Below are 22,538 nucleotides of genomic sequence, written 5' to 3' on the forward strand. Positions count from 1 at the left end.
GTTTCTTGTCTTAAGTGTGAGAATTGCAGTTTCACATAAGCCAAGTGCAATTGATTGAATTTCAATGAAACGGGACAACTTTCTGCCGACGAGTTCAATTAAGTTATAGATTAGTTTTCGGTTGAGGAATACAAATTGCGGGGTAAAACATGCATAAGGCATGAGGTAATCTCCACGGTAAAACTCTTTTTAACTTAAGCGAGTTCCTGAGTTCGAAAAATATTTCACTCACTTATCGTTCTTCGTCGTTAAGAATGATTGATTTTTTAATCGCAAAGATAGGTGATCAAAAGGTCAGACATCTCGCAAGAGCTCGCTCTCATCTATAATAGTTATTTTATTGCAAAACTCTGAATTTGCTTCCTGGACCTGTTTTATACCCCTATTATGTAATGACAACTGACTATGACTACTAGACTGGCGACGCCTTACATAATACATTTCAGAGATATTTAATTTAATAGTATTTGATGAATTGAAGACACTTCTGGAGCCAAAGAATCAGAAAATTTGCTGAAATATCAGATACAAATATTGTACTCTTCTAGTTTTTATTATTGATTATTTGGAGAGTAAAAACTCTCTCCAACCTGATAAATAGCGTAAAAGACATCTTCGTTGTTTATACTGTCTATGAAATCTCGAAAACACGGAAAACCACACAAGATCGCATAATCTTTAGTCTGACTGTCCATCGATTAGCGACTTAAGAGAGCTAGCCACTAGGATCTTTAAAAATTAGACTAATAGGATACGGAATTTTTTAAAAGAGAAAGCTATTTCCGACAATCTCATGTTGGTGAGTGGTTGTTGAAAGTTTGCGATAGAGGCTGGGTCTCTTACGGTTGGATCGATTGGATCCGAGTGTCGTGATTGTTGAGGATTCCGAAAACGATCTGGACCTATGGACTTTTACCACTTTAAACTACTTGGTTTTTGAAGGCGTTTTCCAGATTTTGGGTGGTTCAACACCTTGAATCGCTCTCAGTTGCAGTTGTGAAACGAAAAGTTCTTCATAGAGGCTATATATGTTTGCGATAACGGTATCAAGAAAGTCATTTCGAAATGAAGTATACAGAAATCAAGCGCAGTATATCATTTTAAATGAGAGTAACCTAATTTAACGTAATCCCTGTTGGCGGTAGATAGAAAATTTATGGATCTCTTGCCGTTATTTGCTTGAGCAAACCTGATTTAATACACAAAATACAACAATTATGATAATGAAACGTAAATCTCCCGTCGTGTGTCGTCGCGCAGATTTATTACATACCAACGTGTACATTGTCAAGCGCAAAAGTATACACGAAGGCAAAATTAATAAATCTCCATTATTTGATATTGAGCCGCCGCCGCCAACACCAAAAAAAGGTGGCTATTCACCGCCATGAGTGCATACAATCTGCATATTGCGATCGGTGCATGCTTATTACTTTGCTGCCTTTGGCCGCTTGCTGGCGTCGCGCACTTTCATTCGCCCGCTGATGCACGAGATGTACGAGAAATTTCGCACAAAAGGTAGTCAGTCATGCGCCTCCACAGCTCTACAGCTGCCCCGGCGATTGTCATGTAAGTCGTTTTTCTTATTTTTTTTTATGTGCTTTTTTGGAATTTCATGTTACCAAGTCGCCGTGAATTTTATTTGTGAATTAAATGCGCGGCAGCGACAGCACACGTTTGCATAACTGCAAATTTAAGTACAGTTATAAAGAATAAAATGCGCCGAGCGCAAAATGAAAAACGAAAAAATGCACGAAATGAATGAATATAAAACAAGAAACTGCACAGAATAAGCCGCCAGGCGAATGCAACTTGCTTTCCAGTCACTGTCGGGGACGTCAATGCATTTCATGAATTTCGGAAGGGAGAAATTGATATAAAACGAAATTAATGCGAAAGTAAAAAAAAAAAATGAAGAAATACGCGTGGGTATAAGAAGTCAAGAAAAGTAAAAAATATCATAAAATACACTCCAGGTCAAACGTTGAACCAAAAGGGAGAAGGGAGTGGCGCGTTGCACGAAAAAAAACTTCTCAGAGAGTCAAGCAAGAACAGGAAGCGGCCAAATGTGGCACGTTGCGTCGATCGTCAACGCCGTCGTTGCAAGTCCAATCCAGTGCAATGTAGTCCATCTACCAGCACCACCAACAACACCACGAACAACAACAGTAACAACAGCTACATTGACGTTTTTTCGGGCTCGCCTTCAAAATTCGCAGCGTATCGCTTACCAAACGCAATGAATGGTTCTATCCCCGGTCCCTCAAGCTTTATGCACTGTTACTCGAGGTTGTTTTTTTTTAATAATTTCCCATTTTGCTTTCAATTTATTTCTTGCTTGTAATTATTTCTTACTTTTCTTGCTTTTCTTAAGTATCAAGCTCCGTTGCAGCTCATGAGTTGCGCGCGCAATTTCACTTTTCGTTTAATGCTAAATTACGCACAAACACACATTGCTAACATGCAGACGAGTATATCTTCATACATATATATTTACATTTTCTTCGTTTACTTTGCTGCATTTTATGCCAGTCATTCCAGGTAAGCAGTGCTTTGACTTGGCATTTTAATCGATTTTCATTGCATTCGTTTAAATATTTATAACTTCAGCAAACGTTTGATTGACAGTTGTGTCAATAGTAGACACTGAGCTGTCAAAATAACATCAATGATTAACATACCACACGAGCAATTCACAAATCACATTTAATATAATATAATTGCATATGGTTTGTTTACAGTTCTTAAGTTTAGGGAGATACACGATGATCTATGGTCCGCCGCAGATTTATTTATACCTCCACGAACCGGGTTTGATACCCAGTCAATATATGAGCTTTCATCCATTTCATATTCTCAAATATTGTGGCGCTTTGAACTTTTTTCGACAAGCTGAGCTCTCGGTAATATGAAAAAATCTGCTTCCGTAAACGCATAGTTTCAACTTCACACTGGAAGCTCATAGCGCTGAAAGCTTTCACTATAATCTTATGTAGAAATAAGTAGATATGTCTACTGTAACCGTCATATTTTTAAAGCCTGATGAAAGCTTACAACAGTAAAAGCTCAGTTTGCCTAGGAAAGCTCTAAGCAAGTTCTTAACACCTTTTTTATGAGAATAGCCTGCGCTTTCGCTAATATGTCTACTAAAGAAATATGAAAAATTGCTTCTGTAAATACATAGTTTCAACTTTACTGAAAGCTCATAGCAGTGAAAGCTTTCACTATACTCTTTTGTAGAAATATGGACATATGTATGTCTACTATAACCGTCATATTTTTAAAACCTAGAGAAAGCTTACAACGGCAAAAGCTCTTAAAAGTTTTAAGGACCTTTTTTATGATAATAGCCCATTTTATGCTACAAACCCAATAATGGTTCTCGCATTGAAGACAAATATGGAACAATCTAAAAATAAGATCATGGAGAACTGGACCATTTTGTTGGTCTATTCTGTTAAAGCTTTGTTAAATCGTTTCAAATAATCAAGCAGCGTATCATATACCGAAATACAAGCCGAACGTATTTGAATCACTTATAAGGGTAATCTGAATATTTACCTATATGCAGTATGTTCCAACACACTTCTTCAGTTCTTAGAAACTGTCGAGATCACCCCAATTGATTCGTCATAAATAACGGTTCACTTTATTTTCCAGCGATCACGCATGCATTATTGAGTTATAGGCGACAGCTTGCAACAAAAATCCCAGAAATTAATGAATTGCTTATTAATGCGAATTTCCAGCAAAAAAAAAACTATATAAAAACAATAAGAAATAAGCTAGAAAGCCATATTTGTTGTTGTTGCAACGGAAATATTTCAAAGTGTATTATTCGTGTGTGCGCATTGTCCAAGTTATTGTCATCAAACGAGTCATCAGCAGCAAACGTCATTAGCTGTGACGGCAGCAGCAGCAGCAGACTGACAGCAGTTAGTCGGCCATAGACACAATAACAACAACAATAACAAAGCGCTATTGGTCATTACAAAAATGAATGTTGCACTTTTTACAACAACACAAAGCAACAACAACAAATGAGTGCATAAGCACTTGTTAATGGTGAAGCGTGTTACACATGGAATGGACCTTAATTGCAAAGCAACGGTGTGTAGGTATCTATATATGATAACTTATATATTTAGTTATACATACATACATATTTATATATGTATATGTACTTCAATGCACATATGTATATCTGTGTGTTGGTGAAAGTAGTTGCACTCATATTTGCACTAAATATAAACATATGGCTTGTGCTCTAGTTTCTATTAACCACATGTGTATGTATGTGTGTGTGGGTGTATGTATATTCGTAAGTACATGAATATGTAAATATTTGCATAAATTTGTTGTTGTTCTTGTACTGCGATGACATAATTTAAATTAAACGGATGGCAGCCATTAAAAATAGTTAGCTTCTTGGCACATTATGACACTGGCAAGTACAGAGCTTATGCGCAAGTAAATACATATCTGCATAATGACATGCATTTCAATGTAGAAAAAAAACTGTAAAAATAGTTAAGTGAAATTTTTGCAATAAATCTCTTTCACTAAAAAATGCAAAGCTTTTATAAAAGGCGCTTAACCGTATATAAAAAGAGAAACATTAAAATGCAAATACATTTGAGTAATTAACTTTTCATGAATAGTAATGCGGCTTTAAATTATAAATATAGATTTTTTTTATTTATAAATGTCTATCATAAAGTCTTATGGCTTTAAAATGGTATTTTCCATTTAAAAATTAAATTTTTTGGAAGCAAAAGAATATGAATTTTTTCACAAAAATATTTGGGATTTATTTAGCTTATAAATTTTTGTAGCTGATAGCTGATATTCGTTAAAAATCACGACTTAAATATATTTATTAAAATAATTACTGCACCGAAGACAGTTTGAAATTTTTTGCCATTTTGTACAATTGAATACAGAAATATTATAGATATCAAGCAATATTTCTTTATATTGTAACGAGAGAAAAAAAAATTCCATTTAACTTTGATTAAAGCTACCAAGTTGAGAGAGTAAGCAAAAACTGAAGAAGTACCTCGGCTGGAAAATATTTAATTAGAAAAAATTATAATAAAACACCGCCGATGATGGAAAATCATATTTAAAAGGTCTTTTGATAGTCTAAACCTATTTTTAAACGTCTTCTAAGTATATGGATCACCGTAAGAAAAAATATTTTTTTGAAGAATTATACTTATTATGGTACGTCGTAATATATATAAAATTTTCAACAAATGTAAAATGCTCTGCTATGGGGATCACGCTTACATAAAAACGTTAACTTCGGCTGTACCGAAGCTAATATACCCTTCACAGGTGCATTTCTTTTAGTAACTATGTGTTTAAGCAAATCGAAAGACGTAAGAAAAAGTAAGTAAAACAAAAGAAAACATTTTACTAATTCCCTTTAGCCGGGCTAGAAACATTAAGGTTTTATAGTTAACCGATCTGAATAATTTTTTCGGAGATTAAATTATTTCTATGAGCAATAACTCACACCAACTTTCGTGAAGATATGTAGTAAAATGCGGAAGTTTTCCATACAAACCCTTGATTCCGATCGTTCAGTTTGTATGGCAGCTATATGCTATAGTGAACCGATCTGAACAATTTTTTCAGAGATTAAATTATTTCTATGTACAATAACTCATACCAACTTTCGTGAAGATATGTAGTAAAATGCGAAAATTTTCCATACAAGCCCTTGATTCCGATCGTTCAGTTTGTATGGCAGCTATATGCTATAGTGAACCGATCTGAACAATTTTTTTCGGAGATTAAATTTTTTCTATGAACAATAACTCACACCAACTTTCGTTAAGATATGTAGTAAAATGCGGAAGTTTTCCATACAAGCCCTTGATTCCGATCGTTCAGTTTGTATGGCAGCTATATGATATAGTGGTCCGATATCGGCAGTTCCGACAAATGAGCAGCTTCTTGAAGAGAAAATAACATCTGCAAAATTTCAAAACGATATCTTAAAAACAGAAGGACTAGTTCGTATATATACAGACAGGCGGACAGACAGACGGACATGGCTAAATCGACTCAGTTCAACATACTGATCATTTATGTCGCCGACGCTTCTTCGTGACAAACTTAATATACCCTGTGCAGGGTATAAAAACTTTTTACAAAAATTAAAAATGATCTACATAAGAGGATCACCATAATATACTTAATATATATATTTTTATTAGAGGAGATGTGCTAAATATGTACTCAAAGCTTTACTTACTAAAAAATTAGAAAAAAATTGTTTGTTCTTGTAAAAAATGCAAGCTTCGTTGGTTTAAAGGCATTAAAAATATTAATTTAAAATAACTCCAACAGATTAATTTAAAATCATTCACATACTCGTACATATATATGTAGGTTACTATATGATATTTCATATCCACAGTACATCTATATGTATATAACCAACGAAAGCATTTTCCATTGTTGTAAGTACATTTTTCACTCATTTCCATTCCTTTTATACGCATTTGCCTCACACAGCATTCGTGGTTTATAGACGTGTGTGTGTGTGCGTTTTATATTTGTCATCGACCGCAGCCTATTTTTTTGCTATTTTTTGCCTGCACTTCCTATTATTAATGTTGTCATTACAACATTTGCCTATGTTGTTGTTGTCGTTGTCGCTTGAACGCAGCAGACAATGAATTAAAAAAAAATCAACAACAATAACATGCAAATAGACAACTAACGGATGCATTTCATTTCATTCATTTGTGCGCCATTCAACTAACCAGACAGACAGACGGGCAGGCAGGCAGGCAGTGACAGACACACAAACTCAGTTATATGTATAATGATATAGTAAAGCACACATATGCATATATGCACAGTTAGTGTGTCAACCGTCAGTCGAGTCGAGCTGTCAGTTAGCCAGTTAGTCGATTAGACTGACATTTATCAAGTGTGACTGTGTCAAGGGATGTCAATACAGTTCAGTAAAACCAACGCAGACATGCAAATGAAATCATTTGTGTTCACTTTTTTTCCATATTTTTCGTTATTCCTCCGTGTGTGTCTATGCAAAAATTGTGTCGGCACACACATGTGTCTAGCATTTAGTGGAATATTGCAAATTTTTACATGTTTCCACACTTGTTCTGACGCCCTCAACCCAGTACACCCTCTACAACCGCTAACTCAACTCATACGTTCGACACCATTCAAATCACCCATTTTTAATGAGCGCTGCATTTTTAAAATGCAAAAACTAATAAACGGTGAGATGATGTCATCGCCATCATTCACAATACTGTCAATCAGTGGGTGCTGTCAGTCAGCGTTAACAATGCATTGCGTCGCACTGTAGGCACCCGCCTATTTAACGAGTGTGTCAATTTTATTTCACAAGGGTGTACGTTTTGGTGGCACAAGTGTGTGCTTGATTAATTGCAGGGAAGAAATAATCGGATATGTATTAATTTACGAAGGAAATTTTAGTAATTTAGTTCAAGAAAAAACTTAAATTAAGTAATATGTGAGTCGAGAAGCTTTAAAGATTTCTTCAAAATTTCAATTGACTAACACCAACATATTCCGGTACAAATAGTATGGTAATGATATCAACTTAATCGAACAAAATAATCGCGTCCTCAGTTTTTAAATTGTTACCCAGTATGTTCACCCCCATCTATGGTCCCCTGAAGTTGTTATGATGCCTCCTACAACAAACATTTAAGTAGGCACTTGGCTGAGTTTATTTATTTCCGAGATTTTTCCAGCCAACATATGCGTTTTCAACCCATTGTTATTATATATTACATATTTTCCAGTCTTTTTGTGCTTTGAGCTTTTTCTTATTGACCAATTGAGCTTTCACTATAATGCCTACTGTAGAAAGGTCTAAACTCAGTTATTTACTGTAAACGATATAATTTCAATTTCACGTTGAAAGCTCGTAGCGGTGAAAGCTTTCACTCTACTGCCTAAATATGTAAACTTTGATAATTACTGCAAACGTAACGCTGTCAACTTCACGGTAAAAGCTCTAAGTGGTGAAAGCTCAATTTATATAGAGAAAGCACTCGACAATGAAAGCTTAGTTTGACTAAAAAAGTTCATAGCGGTGAAAGCTCTCAACAAACCGATTTTTTATGCAAATTTCTAACATAAAATATTTGAAAGTTGAAACTGACAAAAGGCAACTTATCGTGATTTGGTTTCGAAAGTTGTCTAGCGATAAAAATGTCTACTCACTACTCAAAAAATTAGTTTGAAGCATTAGAAATTATTTACAGATAAATCAAAAATGTCAAACAATAAAAGCTTTAATAAAAATGATTGTCTTCCTCCGTTTACCAAAGGAGTTAATAGCTTTATGTCCACTGTCGTAATTTATTGCACCATTGCATTCCTTGTCAACACATTTTCTCACACTCACAATTTAATTACGAATTGATTGATTGTTTTTGCAAACTTTTACATTTTTTTTTAATTTTTCATTTACAACACAATTTCATTTGTCTTACTTTGCATTTTTTCATTTTCCTTTTTGTATGACAATCACAAATTCTACGATTTCCACGCTTTCCGAATTTTTCACGCTTCCATTGAAGATAACCGATTTCAATCAAATTCAATTATACACTATACTATACTTCATACATTCACTCGCCGTTGTGCTTTTGTATGCACTCACACACACACACACACACACATTTGATTTTCGCGACTCTCTTCTCAATGCAATTCTCCATTAAATTTTGCATGACTCAGTCAATCGTAATGCGCAACAAAACGTTTGAGAATGGCGACTGCAATGAATGCGGTGTGTGTGTGTGCTGAGTGATGAGGTTAAGAGGAAGTACGCTCGAGCGCTATAAAGAGCAAATTAAGGAAAATTGCGGAACAAAGAAATGAGCGAAAAATCAACGGGACGAAGGGAAGATTTTGCAGAAGTTCAAGTTGTAGAGCGGCGAAAAGCAGGAGGAGACTCGGCGAAAAAAATCGGGAAAGCAAAAAATTTAACGATCTAAAACGTTCACGCTTGAATAGCAGCTAACGGTAAGAAATGCATGAGAAAATTGCAAAGAAAATGTGCAAAAGTAGCAGAGAACTGCATTTATTGCATATAAGTGTTGTTGTTGCTTTTGTGCTTGAACTTGATTACTCTTGCTGCACTTTACTATCTACTAGAAGCACACCTTTTCTTCGCGCTCTCTTCGTTTTCTTCACTCTCTCAGCAATCTTTCGTACTTTTTATTGCCGTCAAGCACTTGTTTGCCGCTACCAACTGCACTCATTGCACTCAACACGCCATTTTACTCACACACACTCGCACACACAATCGAAGCGACGGCGCCGATCGCGCAACGAAGCCACGATCGGCTGTATGTGTGCGCGCTAGAGCATAGGAAATAGCAAAAATGGAAAAGTATATGTGTGCAAAGACAATATATTCGCAGCGAAAGGCGAATTTGAAAAGCGACCACAGCATTTGGCAAAGCGAAATGTGTTATGCTTTGGTAGCCGGGCCACAATTTATGGCATAGCAACAGCGACTCCAGTACGTGTGATCGGCATGTAGTGCTGATGCCGCGGATCGAAGTCATAGCAAAACCGGCTAATAGCTTTCTACTACGTGTTTATATGTAAATGGAAGTGGGGATAAAAGTAAGTATTTGCAGAAGAAGTTGCTGATCTGGCAGGGAAATTTGAAAGTACATATGTACAAAGGAATATATACATATAAAGTATATATGTATGTATATTATATAGTGGCTAAGTCGCTAGACAATTTATTTAATACCTGTTCTAAGCCATGCATTTATAGCTTAGTGCTTATACATATATACTTTAGTATATACTATTAGTCATTGGCCGCTAGCAACACGCCATCGTGACAGCAAATGACTGTGAAATGGTGAAAGCCGTTAAAATTTGAAATTTCACTAATGTGGAACGCTGCCATAAGAAATAAATCAAGCGACTTTGCTAACTTATATGTATATATATAACGTTGTACGTGTCTATTCTATATGTATATCTACTAATTTTAGTGCTTTAGAAGTTAGCATATTCCCATGGTAATGTGATTAGCAGCGTGTAATGTTAAAAAATATATATTTCGTGTGCTAAATATCATTTATGTTCGTATAAGCATTAAATTTACATATCGACAAGAACAAAACTTATAGTTTACTACTAAAAATAAGTTGTAGTGAGGCTAAAATTTAACTTAGAAACTACAATAAATAATTTATGATCGCAACCTACTTCTTTACCATTCATTATTATAGACACTTCCTTGGCGCTGCTTGGTATGCTTTTTTTAGAGTGCAGTTTAAGTAATACTGTTATAGTTTAACACTTAATTTTATAGTGCATTCCAAATTGGTTGCGCTACCGGAAATGGCTGAATTAAAATGCAGAATGCTTTACAATAACTATGAAGAAATATTTTTGAATAAAATATTTATTATTTTTTTTTTTTTGAGGAAAGCAATAAAAAAATAGATGACATATTTTTGCTATTTCTTGAGTTGTTGAGTGAGGTCACCCTTCCATGGGAAAAAACTTTAAGTCGAGAAATGTTCTAAATAATACAAATTATTTTGATATGTTCTTTCAATTCTTTTTTGCGAATACTATTTTCAAAAATTTTTGTAGTTTTTTTTTTATTTTTTTAACGTTTTTTCCGAACCTTATTATTTTCAAAAAAATAATTGTTTTATTTTTGTTTTCAAAATTTTGATTTTTTAAATATTAATTAATTTAAAATTATATTTTTTCTTCTAATTTCAGTTTTAAATTGGCTTCAAAATTTTTTTCAATATTTTATTTTTCAAAATTTTTTCAAAAATATTTTCTGAAACTTCAAAATTATCAAAATTTTTCTCTCTTAACAGTTAATTAATCAATATTAAAAAATAATTTTTCATTCATTTTTTTAATATTTACTGAATGATTTTCAAAATATTATTTTTTTGAATTTTTTCAAAACTTTAATTTATTTCATAATTTTAATTTTTCAAATCTTAATTAATTTAAAATTATATTTTTTTAATATTTTTTCTTCTAATTTCAGTTGTAAATTGGCTTCAAAATTGTTTTCAATATATTATTTTTCAAAATGTTTTCTAAAAATGTTTTCTGAAACTTCAAAATTATCAAAATTTTTCTCTCTTAATCAATATTAAAAAATAATTTTTCATTCAAATTTTTATTATTTATTGAATGATAAATTATTAATATTAAATATTATTTTTTAAATTTTTTTCAAAATTTTAATTTTTCAAATATTAATTAATTCAAAATTATAGTTTTTTTAATATTCACATTTCTGTTGTAAATTGACTTCAATTTTTTTTCATTATTTTATTTTTAAAAATTTTTTCAATATTTAATTTTTCAAAATATTTTAATTTTTTTATTTTTCAAAATTTTTTCTAAAAATATTTTCTAAAACTTCAAAATTATCAAAAAAATTCTTTCTTGACAATTCGAAATTCATGTGTAATAAATATATTAAAAATTTCAATTTATAAATCAATATTAAAGAATAATTTTTCATTAAATTTTTTATTATTTATTGAATGCATATCCCGTTACTATTATTTAAAATATAAAATATATAATCTGTTATATACCACATTTGCATACATATGTATGTCTCTAATATCTCTTATGACTTTCAAACGAATCATATCTCCAACTAAACTCTTTATTTTCATAATGAAAGCAAGATAATACTGTACTAATGTGTACAACACACACTCACACAAGCACAACAACAAAAATTAGCAATTTGATGCTGAAAGCGCATTGTGGAATAGTTTAGAAACCATGGCAACGTCATCAATGGCATTAACTGGCAACCAGTTTGCGTTGTGGGAACTTTGCACATATATATCTGTGTGTGTATACACTGCAACTCAAACACATATATGTGTATGTATGTGTACGGCAGATTTTCTCCGGATTTAGCAGAATTGGCAGCAAACGCTAGCCCATTGTTAGCCACAGCATCGCTGCTAATACACATAAACCCGCATACATATGCAGAGCGCTGTATATGTATAGCTTGGCGTGCATATAATGAACAGCCATGTATAACTGCTTGCTGGCAATTTCTAACGATTCTAACAATCTACAAGTAGTTTGGCCATAAAACTGTGTGGTAAACGCGATAGCTGTGTGGCGACTGTACAGCCAAGCTGGCTGACTTAAGTGATCGAAAACGATGCATAGATATATATTGTTGGGAAATAATATACTATTAAACACGAAAAAAGCACGATCTTCGAATTTATATATTTTTTTTCGTACAAGCCAAAAATTACTCAAAAATGTTACTCATACGCAACGACAAACTTTTGGTGAAAATATTGCTAATTGCACTTTTAACCACTTTTTACACTTATTTTCAGAAAACTTTTGGAAAGCTATGGATTTTTAAAGCTGTTTGGAAATATACCGCTGATATTAAAAGCTCCTTTATATCGCTAGAACGATCTCAAGTTGAAATAATGTTACCAAATAGTGCTTATAAGCTTTTATTAGAGCTTTAAAGCTTTTAGGAAGCTTTTAGAAATTTTAGTTGTAATTAATTTCCAAATAATTGAATAAATATGCTCTAATTAATTTTTTCACAATGAAGAGTATTTTCTATACTAAACTTAAAAAAAGCTTTTTATTAAAGCTTACTTTTTTATTAATTAACTTTATATTATTTAATTATCTTCAAATAAAACCAAATATCATAAGTACTGCCAATTTGATGGCACTCATTAAACTTGGAGCTTTTGAAAGCTGCACTACAAATGCTTACCTACCTCAACATGTCCTTATTGTTTTGTACATTGTTATGCTGATATTATTTAATTAGTGATTCGCTCCTTTCGTCCTTATATTTTCGAGAGTATTTTTAGTAGAATTTCGCCACACACAAACAAATGCAACTCTCTATAAGTGTGGTGGATGCACTGGTGGAGGCTCAACTTAAAATGTGTGCGTGACTGCAGCGCCATATAAAGTCACCCACATACAGCAAGAAGTATATAGTATATCAATAACGGTTTGTCTGTAAATATATATTTCCGTTCGTTGACGGCATCCTCTTTGCACTTGAACTATTATCCTTTAAGGCCATCCTTTTTCACTGTAGCCACTGCACTAGTGTATACAGTAGTTGCATTTGCCGAGGCCTTGTCTTCTCGGCCATTGTACGAGTCATCACAGCAATGCACGAGTAGTTCAAACTGTATTTACGAAGCGATGAAATTTTCCAACCAGCACAAACTAACAACTAACAACGAATACCAGTTCAACGAGTTAACGAAACGAGCGTACATTTGTGGTTTCTCAAACGGTATATAGTACTCACGAAAATGTGTAGTGCACAGCGCTGCACTTCGTAGTTGAAGTTGAAAAGTCCTTGCAATACGAATATGTAGGAATGTGTGCAGTTCATGGCGTCCTACGCCAGTCTTAATGTAGTTTTTCTCTCGTGCTTGTTCTTGTTATAGTTTTGCCGCACAGTTCGTTGCTCGACTACTCGTTGGTTCTTTGTTCGTTGTCTGTTTATGCTTTTTACTAGTTTTTTTTGCCGATTTAAGGGTGGTTGGGGCATGCATGTTAATTTTCACCAAATACATTCGGAAAACAGCATTTTGTTTTGCATCAACGGTTGTACGGCGCATGTGCATAGTTTTTGTTGCAATTTTTGTTGGCAGGGTCAGTTTTTTGTTGCACTTTTTTATACATATATGCACAAATAGAGGTTTATATGTATATAACTGTTTCCTTTCTCTACTAGTGAATCAAATATTTGAGGCACATAAGCCTTAATTATTTTATCGTAATTGCGTAGTAGCTTTTGGTTAATCAATTTTCAATCGCCACAAATGTTTGGTGTATTATTACTGTTAGTTTTAGTTTATTGTATTGATTTTTTACTATTATTTACTGTGTTGAAGTTTATTATTATTATTTTTAGTTCATATTTCAGTTTATTTATTTATTTTTAATATTCACTACTAAGCTCAGTTTATTTTTTAAAGCTCCCAATTAAATTGAATGGAACAAATAAAATAGAACACTCAATAATCCCGAAATCACCACATTTTAACATTTTTTAATTCAAAACTCACCACGTTTTTGGAAACTCACCACGAAAAACGTTTTTGGAAACTCACCACGAAAATGTTTTAAATTGTTAATCAAGAAAATAAGATTTCACATTGTAAGAGCTAAGAAGAAGAATTGTTAGAGGTTTACTGCGAGATCTAGTCTAAAACATCTTACATCTCACGTTTTTTAAAATCCAGGTGCACCAACGGAAGTTATAATAAAATGCTTAAGAAGATTGCTAGGGGTTCAAGACGCTTGTCAATTCATGAGACCCTTTTATACGAATTTTCTAGTTCCATAAAGAACTGTCTTCAGCAGTACTACCCATCTCGCGGATCGTCTGTGATATCAAATCTAAGTTGTGATATCAAATATTTTTCATGTATGAGATAGTTACATAAATACTTTTCATTGAGAAATAAATCATTAACAAAAAAATTAAATAAAAAAACTACCTGTTACAAATTGTTTTTGTATTCATGAGCTTTTCTTTCAGTATATTTTAACTATCATGAGTTTGTCATAAGCTTTTTTTGTTTCACTATTTATTGTCTGTTACAACTTCTACTTGTATTACTTCCTTTATATCTTCACCAAACATTTTACTCCATTTTAGTACATTTTAATGACACCGAAGCAATGAGAAAAGACGGCTCTTCCGATTTCACACGGTTTTCTGAGCACTACATACATTTACTCAATATTAGTTCTATAACGAATTGCGATTTATAACTTCCTGTCTTTCCTATTGTCATTAAAAATTGTGTTTCTAAATATTATGGACCATGAAGAATTACATATGAGCATGCATTTTGGGACATAAAGAAACATTTGCTAAGGTACAAAGGTAAGTACTGGTATAAGAGTTCCATTTATGAGTTGTGAGACAGTAGACAAATTTTAGTGGTTACACCATAATAAGTGCAAAAAAATATGGAAATCTTGGGTGAGAGAAGACAATGTTCATTGAGTAAAAAAAAAAAAAAATATTACTAGCTTCATTAAATGAAGTATTTTTGGTTATATAGTAGTAAACTGTGGTAAGTATTAATTTAAATTGTGAGAAATTAAGCAAACTATGTGAAGAATTTTCTCAATGGGAACTTTTTTTCGAAGCTTTCATACAATTCAATAAATCATGTCGAATTCAAAAGGTAAAAAGATCTTCGAAGGAGTAAAAAATTGGTTGTGATAATTTTTATGAAAAAAAGCTTTTTTAGGCCTTAAAAGCTTTTTTTAAATGTTGCAGTTTTTAAGTATTATTTAGAAAATTAAACATATCAAATGAAAGATTTAGTTGAAATTCTAAAATTCTAATTTCTTCGAAAAAAACTTTTTTAAGCTTAAAAGCTGTTTTTAAGTTTTGCTTAGAAAATTAAACATATGAAATTTAAGTAAATAAAGGTGCAAAAAAGTGGTTATAACTTCGAAAAAATATTATTTCTTTGCAAAAAGCCTTTTTAGGCCTTAAAAGCTTTTTTTAAATGTTGCAGTTTTTAAGTATATTTAGAGAATTAAACATATCAAAGAGAGATTTAGTTGGAATTAAAAAACGTAGTAAAAAAACTAATTTCTTGAAAAAAGAGTCTTCAGAGCTTAAAAGCTTTTTTTTGGAAAATGAGAGATATGAAATTTAAGATCTACGAAAGGTTAAAATAGCAGTTGGATTCACGAAACGTAGCAAGAAAAGCTGACTTCTTGAAAAAAAACAAAAGCTTTTTCCGATCTTAAAAGCTTTTTTTATGTTTTGACATTTTTATGTATGCTTTAGAAAATTAAATATATTTCTTTTGGAGATAATTAAATATTAGGAGAAAAAGCTTTTCATTTATTTTTTAGCTTTTTCTTCTACGAAAGCTTTTATAAGTTTTCAATTTAATTTTTTTAAATGCATTATATATAATTTCAAATTAATAAAGGACAAACGTTTACGATAAGGCCAATGCAACAATATCAACAAACAAACACTTCACACAAAAAAAATACAAAAATAAAAAAACAAAAAAAAAACAATTATGTGTATAAGTATGTGTTGCGTATGCACATAAACAACCACACCGCCATCAAGCCTTCACTTTTTGGCCACAGTGTTCATGCGCGTTGACAGCCACTCGCTGCGGTGTGTATACGCTATTTTTTTATTGTTATTGCCGTTGTTGTTGCATAGATATGCATGCATGTATGCAAGCGCTTTCGGCTGCAATGCCGCTGTTGTGTGCCTATTTTGTTGTTATTATTATTTTTGTTCTTGTTGTTGCCATTTGTGCTTGCCGTGCTGTTGTTGTTGTAACAGCAAGTGCAGCATTTACGCTTACTATATCAAGCGTGTGAGTATGAGTATTGTGTGTGTGCTCTTATGTGGCTTTCGAGTATTTGTTGGCACACAACCCTTTGCTACGCTGTATTGGTGCGCATCCATGGCGGTTGCCTGCATACATATGTATGTGTTTCATAATATCGACAGCAAGTCGCTTATGTGTTTGCCTGTATATACATATGTGGATGGTTGGGCAAACAAATGCCTGCATGTATGCGTTGGCATATACAGCATTGCTGATGTATTGGTATGCTTTCCCATGTGCATTGAAGCAGTGTGCGAGTATGCATGTGTATTGGTGTTTGGCTTGCAACTGACTTCATTTCCTTTGTCGTAGGTCAACGAAAAAATTCTTTCACTGCTTCCGATTCGATTGGAGTCACAACGTTGGTATAAAAAAATCTAAGAAATTCTCTACCAAATGGTACCTACACACACACACTTATTGGGTGGTATGAGTGTGTATGTGTGTGAACGAGTTGCCACTTTGGCAGTTGGAAGAAGTTAGAATTATTGCTATTTTATTGTAAAAAAAGAGTTGTTTATTTATTTTTGAATAATTTAGTGGCGATTTTGAGCAGAGTTTTAATTAATTAATATTTAATAATTTTTTTAATTTTTTTATTTTATAACTTTTTGTTTGGTCTTAGCTTATTATATATATTTATGTCTGTGGTATTATAAAGCATGTTTACTTTATTATTTTTATGTTTATCATATTTTTATAATTAATTATTAATTAATTTATCATTTATATTATTTTGAAGTTTTTTAAATGATTTAAAAAAAAATTTATTTATAATTTTTTTCACAATTAAATTAAAATTTTTATATAAATATTTACACAATATTTCGACATTTTTTAATTTTTTTCAATTTTAAATTTTGTTTTTTTATGATTTTTTGCAGAAATTTCTTTCACAACCGTTTGCTAGCCAGTTTATTGCTTTCTTCTTTCACGTCTTTCCACGGTTTACACACTTTTATCACACATTTTCACAATTTCAATTAACTGTTTACCGTTATTTTATAAATAATATTTTAGTTGTCGTTGTTGTTTTAGTTAAAATTATACTTTACGATAAAAAAAAATAATTTGCATTACTTTTTAATTTTTTTTTTTTTCAAAAAATATGCAACGTTTGCAGTTACGTATGTATGAATGAGTATGTGTCATTTTTCAATCAACCATTCCGGCAGACAAGCTGCCAGCCAGCTACTTTCTGTTAAGTTCATAGAAGCGCACCATAAACGTAAACTTAGTCAACTAGTCCCAAGTCAGTCACACAATCCGTCAGTCCATCCGTCAGTCACTTAGTCAGCTACTCACTCGGTTCGGGCTAGTGAGTTGATATTACCGAGCAGCTGCTGCAACGCAATGCATTTGCACTTCAACGTATTATTTTACGGTGCCAACGTTGCAAACGTTTCAAAGTCGCGCTCCATACTGAAAAAGGGTAGAGAAATTTTTCGCATTCGCCTCCAGGTTCAGTCAGTCAGCCAACAAAAACAGAAACTCACCAGAGACCCAGTGACAGCGCCTGTGCCGGTGTCCGGGACGGCGACGGCGACAATGGCGAAGACAGAGACAGCGGCTGTTGCTGATATTGCAGCGCTCTATCCAAAGCAAAGCGGTAATGGAGCGGTGACGCAGTGGCAGTGTAAGTAGCGAAAATTTGTTTGCATTTGAGCATGCACAGTGGTGCGAAGTCGAGGAGATGTCGAGGAATTAAAAGAAAAAAAATATATATATATATATAAATGCGGTCGTCTAATTGTGATGATGAGCAAGTTGTAGTACTTAACGTATACGTAATGTCTGCAGTAAAGTCATAATAGCGCTAGGTACACCTAGTACGGAACTTGGATCTGGCTCTACAAAGCGAAGTAAGACCGATTATCATCAGGAATTCTATTAGTAACACAAGTTATCAGTATTATAATTCATAAATCAGATATTTTAGGTCTTCTAGCATATAATTTGAACCATTGGTATCATGGATCAGTACTTCTAAGAAGATAACCTTAGTAATTCATAACAAACAATTTCTTTTGACCAAAATCGGTCATTTTAGATTCCAAAAATGTATAATTTGAACTGCTGAGAAGTTCTTAGCAGTGATTAGATCAAATAAGATTACCTAATTATAACCTCAAAGTAAGAGTTCTTCGAGTTCTATCGAATCTTTACAGAAGAACTGTTCAAAGTAATCTCTCTCACTTCATCATTGTTGTTATAATTGAGAGATCTAGAAGAATAGCTGGGAGAGATCATAAGCATATATATTGTGTTACTTCTTATATATGTTTTATCTTCTGGTCTTCACAGATATAGGTCGTACAACTGGACCCGCAAAATTTCTCTTTAAATTCAAGGTCTACTCTTTACGGAAGAAACATTCCAAGAATTCTTTCTCTTTTTCATCATTGATGATATAATTCAGATGGACACAAGAACAAAAGAAAGAGATCATAATATTTTAGAAGAGAACATACACGTATGACTTATATATAGGTATATTGTCATATTTCTTGAACATGTAGATTCCTCGAGACTAGAAGATACAATATCATATAATTTAAACCCGTAACTTTGTCTTCAAATTCAATATTTAATAATAATATTTATGGAAAAAGCGTTCAAAGAATTCCATATTCTTCAAATTCAAAATTAAGAAGGTTCATTATATAACTTCTAGACCCTTGCTACAAGCGATTTATGTTAATGATATATAAAAAACACAAAATAACAACAACAAATTTTCCAGAAATAAATATTTATTATGCATCACTGTATCGAGTAAATGCAAGCGACACAACAACGCAACGAGCGACGAATGCAAAAAACAACACAAACAACAAGAAGAACAGGGGTGCATATCCACAGAGGAAACGGAGAGTCGTTGACGCTCGAGACCGAGTGACTTTCGAACACCAGCGAGACTCTACAGAACCAGAAATGACGAATTGCAAATAAGAAATGAAAGGGTGGTAAAGAAAGAACAAAAAGGGATTAAAAAAAAGCGACGAGTGCAAGTGGATGGACAAACGAATGAACGGGTAAAAATGAAATGAGCGGATATATGAATTTGTTTGTAATAGTTAAGCAAAAGTTAGCAAATAATTAGCAAAAGCTTATAGATAAATACAAAATAATATATATATATATATATATATATATATAATCTGTTATATATATGTACATAGTGTATGTATATAATATACTAGCATACAATAATACAATCTCAAGCAAACTATTGCCATTATTAGTGCACTCATAGTGCATCGATTGTCAAGAGCGTCAAAAGAAAGAAGAGGAAAAAACGAACAACAACAAGCACCACAGTCAGAGCGGGAAATACGAATATGGCAGCATTTAAATCAAAGCAAATGCATCAGCGCACCAAGTGCAATCGAACAGACACACACATTGAACCCCACACACCTCATATTACTAACACTCGCACAATGCGCTACTCAACCGCTCTTGTTTGCTAAACGCAAACTGCACAGATACCCGCACTCATATGTGCGCTGTATGTTTTGGCGCTTTGTGGGTGCATTGCTCCGCTCTACAATACACGCGCGTTCCGTGCGCATTGCTATGGAGCCACACGAGCGAGCGAGCATATGAGCCGCATCGTACTAGCCGCCTACCGCCTACCACCGCTGCAGCGCCATTAGCAGCAACCTTGCGACTCACTCGCACAGCCGCGCCTCGTCTAGCATCCAGCAACATCACCTGACTCTATGTACCACCCTAGGCGCGAGGAGCCCGGCGCTGTGTGTGCTAGTATGCAAGTCGATTTTGTTTTTGTTTTCATGTTTTTTTTTTTTTTGATTTTTAGTTTTGTCTCTCCATACGAGAGTTTTGTGTGCGCACAAATTGCAATTCTTCGCCCTATCGCTGTGTACTATTGTACAACCGCCGCCCCTCCGTTGCCGCACAGCCGTCTCAGCCAATCGCGTGTGCCGCCTCCATCGCAATGTTTGTGTGTGTGTGTGTGCGTCGATTGTTGGCTCAACCCGTTGTGTACCCTTGACTGCAGCACTGCATTCCGCGCACTACACAGTTACACTCACACGCACACACAGGCGCTGGCATCTATATGCGCTTGCACTTCGGCGCCCGGTCGTCATCATGGCAGAAATAGCAATGTTGCTCGCTCGTTTGACGCTCGCTCGGCGTTCGTAGTTCTGTGCTGATAGCGCTCCCGCTTGGACTTGGTAGACCATTTTTTTTCTTTATAACGTTATTGTTGTTGTTGCTTCACTCAGTTCCACACCGCCAATGCGCTGTTTTGCTGCAATTGTTGTTGTTCTTATTATTATTGCTGTTGTTGTTGTCATATAGTTTAATTATTTCTTGTTCTCACTGTCGATTGTCAGTTGTAGTTCGTGCATATGTTCGTTGTCATGTTGTTGTTGGCATTGTTGGCTTTGCACTTCTATATAGTTATCATTTGTTGTTGTTTATTATTGCATTTATTGCAATTTTTGTTGTACTTTTCTCTCATGTTTTTTATTTTTTTCTTTACTGCTTTCGCATATCTGCTTTGTTGTTGCTATCAAGTTATTGTTTTAGTTCTATTCGATTTTGTTTTTAGCATTCTGTCGTCTGCATTGCGTCGTAGAATATCTCAGATACATATATCTGTATATACATATATACTTTATGCACTTTGTGTCGTTGCAATTGCAAAAGCGCGTACGCTAAATATATTCAACATACGCCGACAATGAAATCACCATTGACGACAAAAGCAGCGTTGCATTTTCAATTGCATGAATTACACTCGCATTATGAGTCTGGTTAATCGCTAGTGCATCTCCAAGTATTATGTGTAAAGTCTAATAAAAATTTGTTCATAAAAAGTATTTATGAAATAATTGCTATACATATGGCGATAATGGATAAAGTAGGGGTGCTCGTTAATCTTATATCAGGGGTTATTATAAAGGTTGCTAGTCTGATACTGGGGCTTTTTCGTGGATGCACCTTGAGATCTATTATAGAGTTGTTTTCCTGGATGAATTCTAAAATCTCTTAGGTGTTGTTCCATAAATATATAATACTATGTTCGCAGCAAGATTGTATGCTAAAGATATCTAATGGTACTGGAAATAGATTAAGACGATTGAACGAAGTTTGGTTTTTTATTGAAGGGTCTAAAAGCCCGAATATTGTATCTCCCATGTCCCTTAATGAGTGCAATAAAGAGACAATGATTTATTTCCGAAAGTCCATACAAGAGTTCGATTTTTATTTCAAAATTAATCGTCCAAGTTCGCCTGAAAGGTGCTGTAGACAGTTCTTTGAGTAAATAATTTAATCATATGTGTCAAAAATTGCTTTCATCTCATCTGTATTTGAGTAGATTTCGAGATTGGGCCCTGGAACACATTTATGATCGATCGATAGTCTTTGATATATAGGCTTACAAAAAAGGTTTTACGAAGACATTTGAATTGGATTGATACCAGCTAAAGACCAGACAAATACGATCGATCGATCTTTGATATATAGGCTTACAAAAAAGGTGTTACGAAAAAAATTTGAATTGGATTGATACCAGCTAAAGACCAGACAAATACTTCAACATTTCACATTTTTTTTGTTTTGGCTTCCTATAAGTTGTTTTTTCGTATCAAATGCCGACTAGAAGCCGCCTGCACTACCATATTTATATTTTTTGTAAAATAAAAAGGTTGGTCACTCCAAAGTTCGGTATGGAGCTTTGAATGAAGTATCGGACAAGCTAAATTTAGTATACTAGTAATAATGTTACTAGTTCGTTGCTTCAAATGCTCTGCCAAAAGTCCTTCTTTCAGGTGATCGCCTCGTCTACTAGATCGGATATATGTATAAAATTTATGTTAGTTGCGCTTCGTGTTCCTCTCCAAGTAGAGTACGTGTATCCAATATCGTCACGTGACGGCTTGGTCCATTAAACCATGTCCCTCAGGGAACAAGAATAAGATTATTAAAAACAAGACAAAAACGATGCTGAAGATCATAACTCTCGCTCAGATCATGTTCAGTATGAGCTTATGCATATAATATTGTAAAATTGAGATATCTTAATAAAGGTGGTACTATAAGAAG

At 33.6% G+C, this 22,538-nt stretch overlaps 1 long non-coding RNA gene across 3 annotated transcripts in view; it reads right to left on the reverse strand.

Annotated features, from left to right (window-relative positions):
• Nucleotides 1-22,538, reverse strand: part of LOC128920060 (uncharacterized) — a 54,917-nt gene that overhangs the window by 29,462 nt on the left and 2,917 nt on the right. The window contains exon 2 of one of the 3 annotated variants that reach the window (XR_008470185.1): nucleotides 12,819-18,049. This is a non-coding gene — a long non-coding RNA (uncharacterized LOC128920060). Of the gene's footprint in view, nucleotides 1-12,814; nucleotides 18,050-22,538 lie in introns of those variants that run through there. The other 2 variants (XR_008470183.1, XR_008470184.1) reach the window with 2 other exon arrangements.

Source organism: Zeugodacus cucurbitae, chromosome 3 (assembly GCF_028554725.1).
Source record: "Zeugodacus cucurbitae isolate PBARC_wt_2022May chromosome 3, idZeuCucr1.2, whole genome shotgun sequence".
Lineage (NCBI taxonomy): Eukaryota > Metazoa > Arthropoda > Insecta > Diptera > Tephritidae > Zeugodacus > Zeugodacus cucurbitae.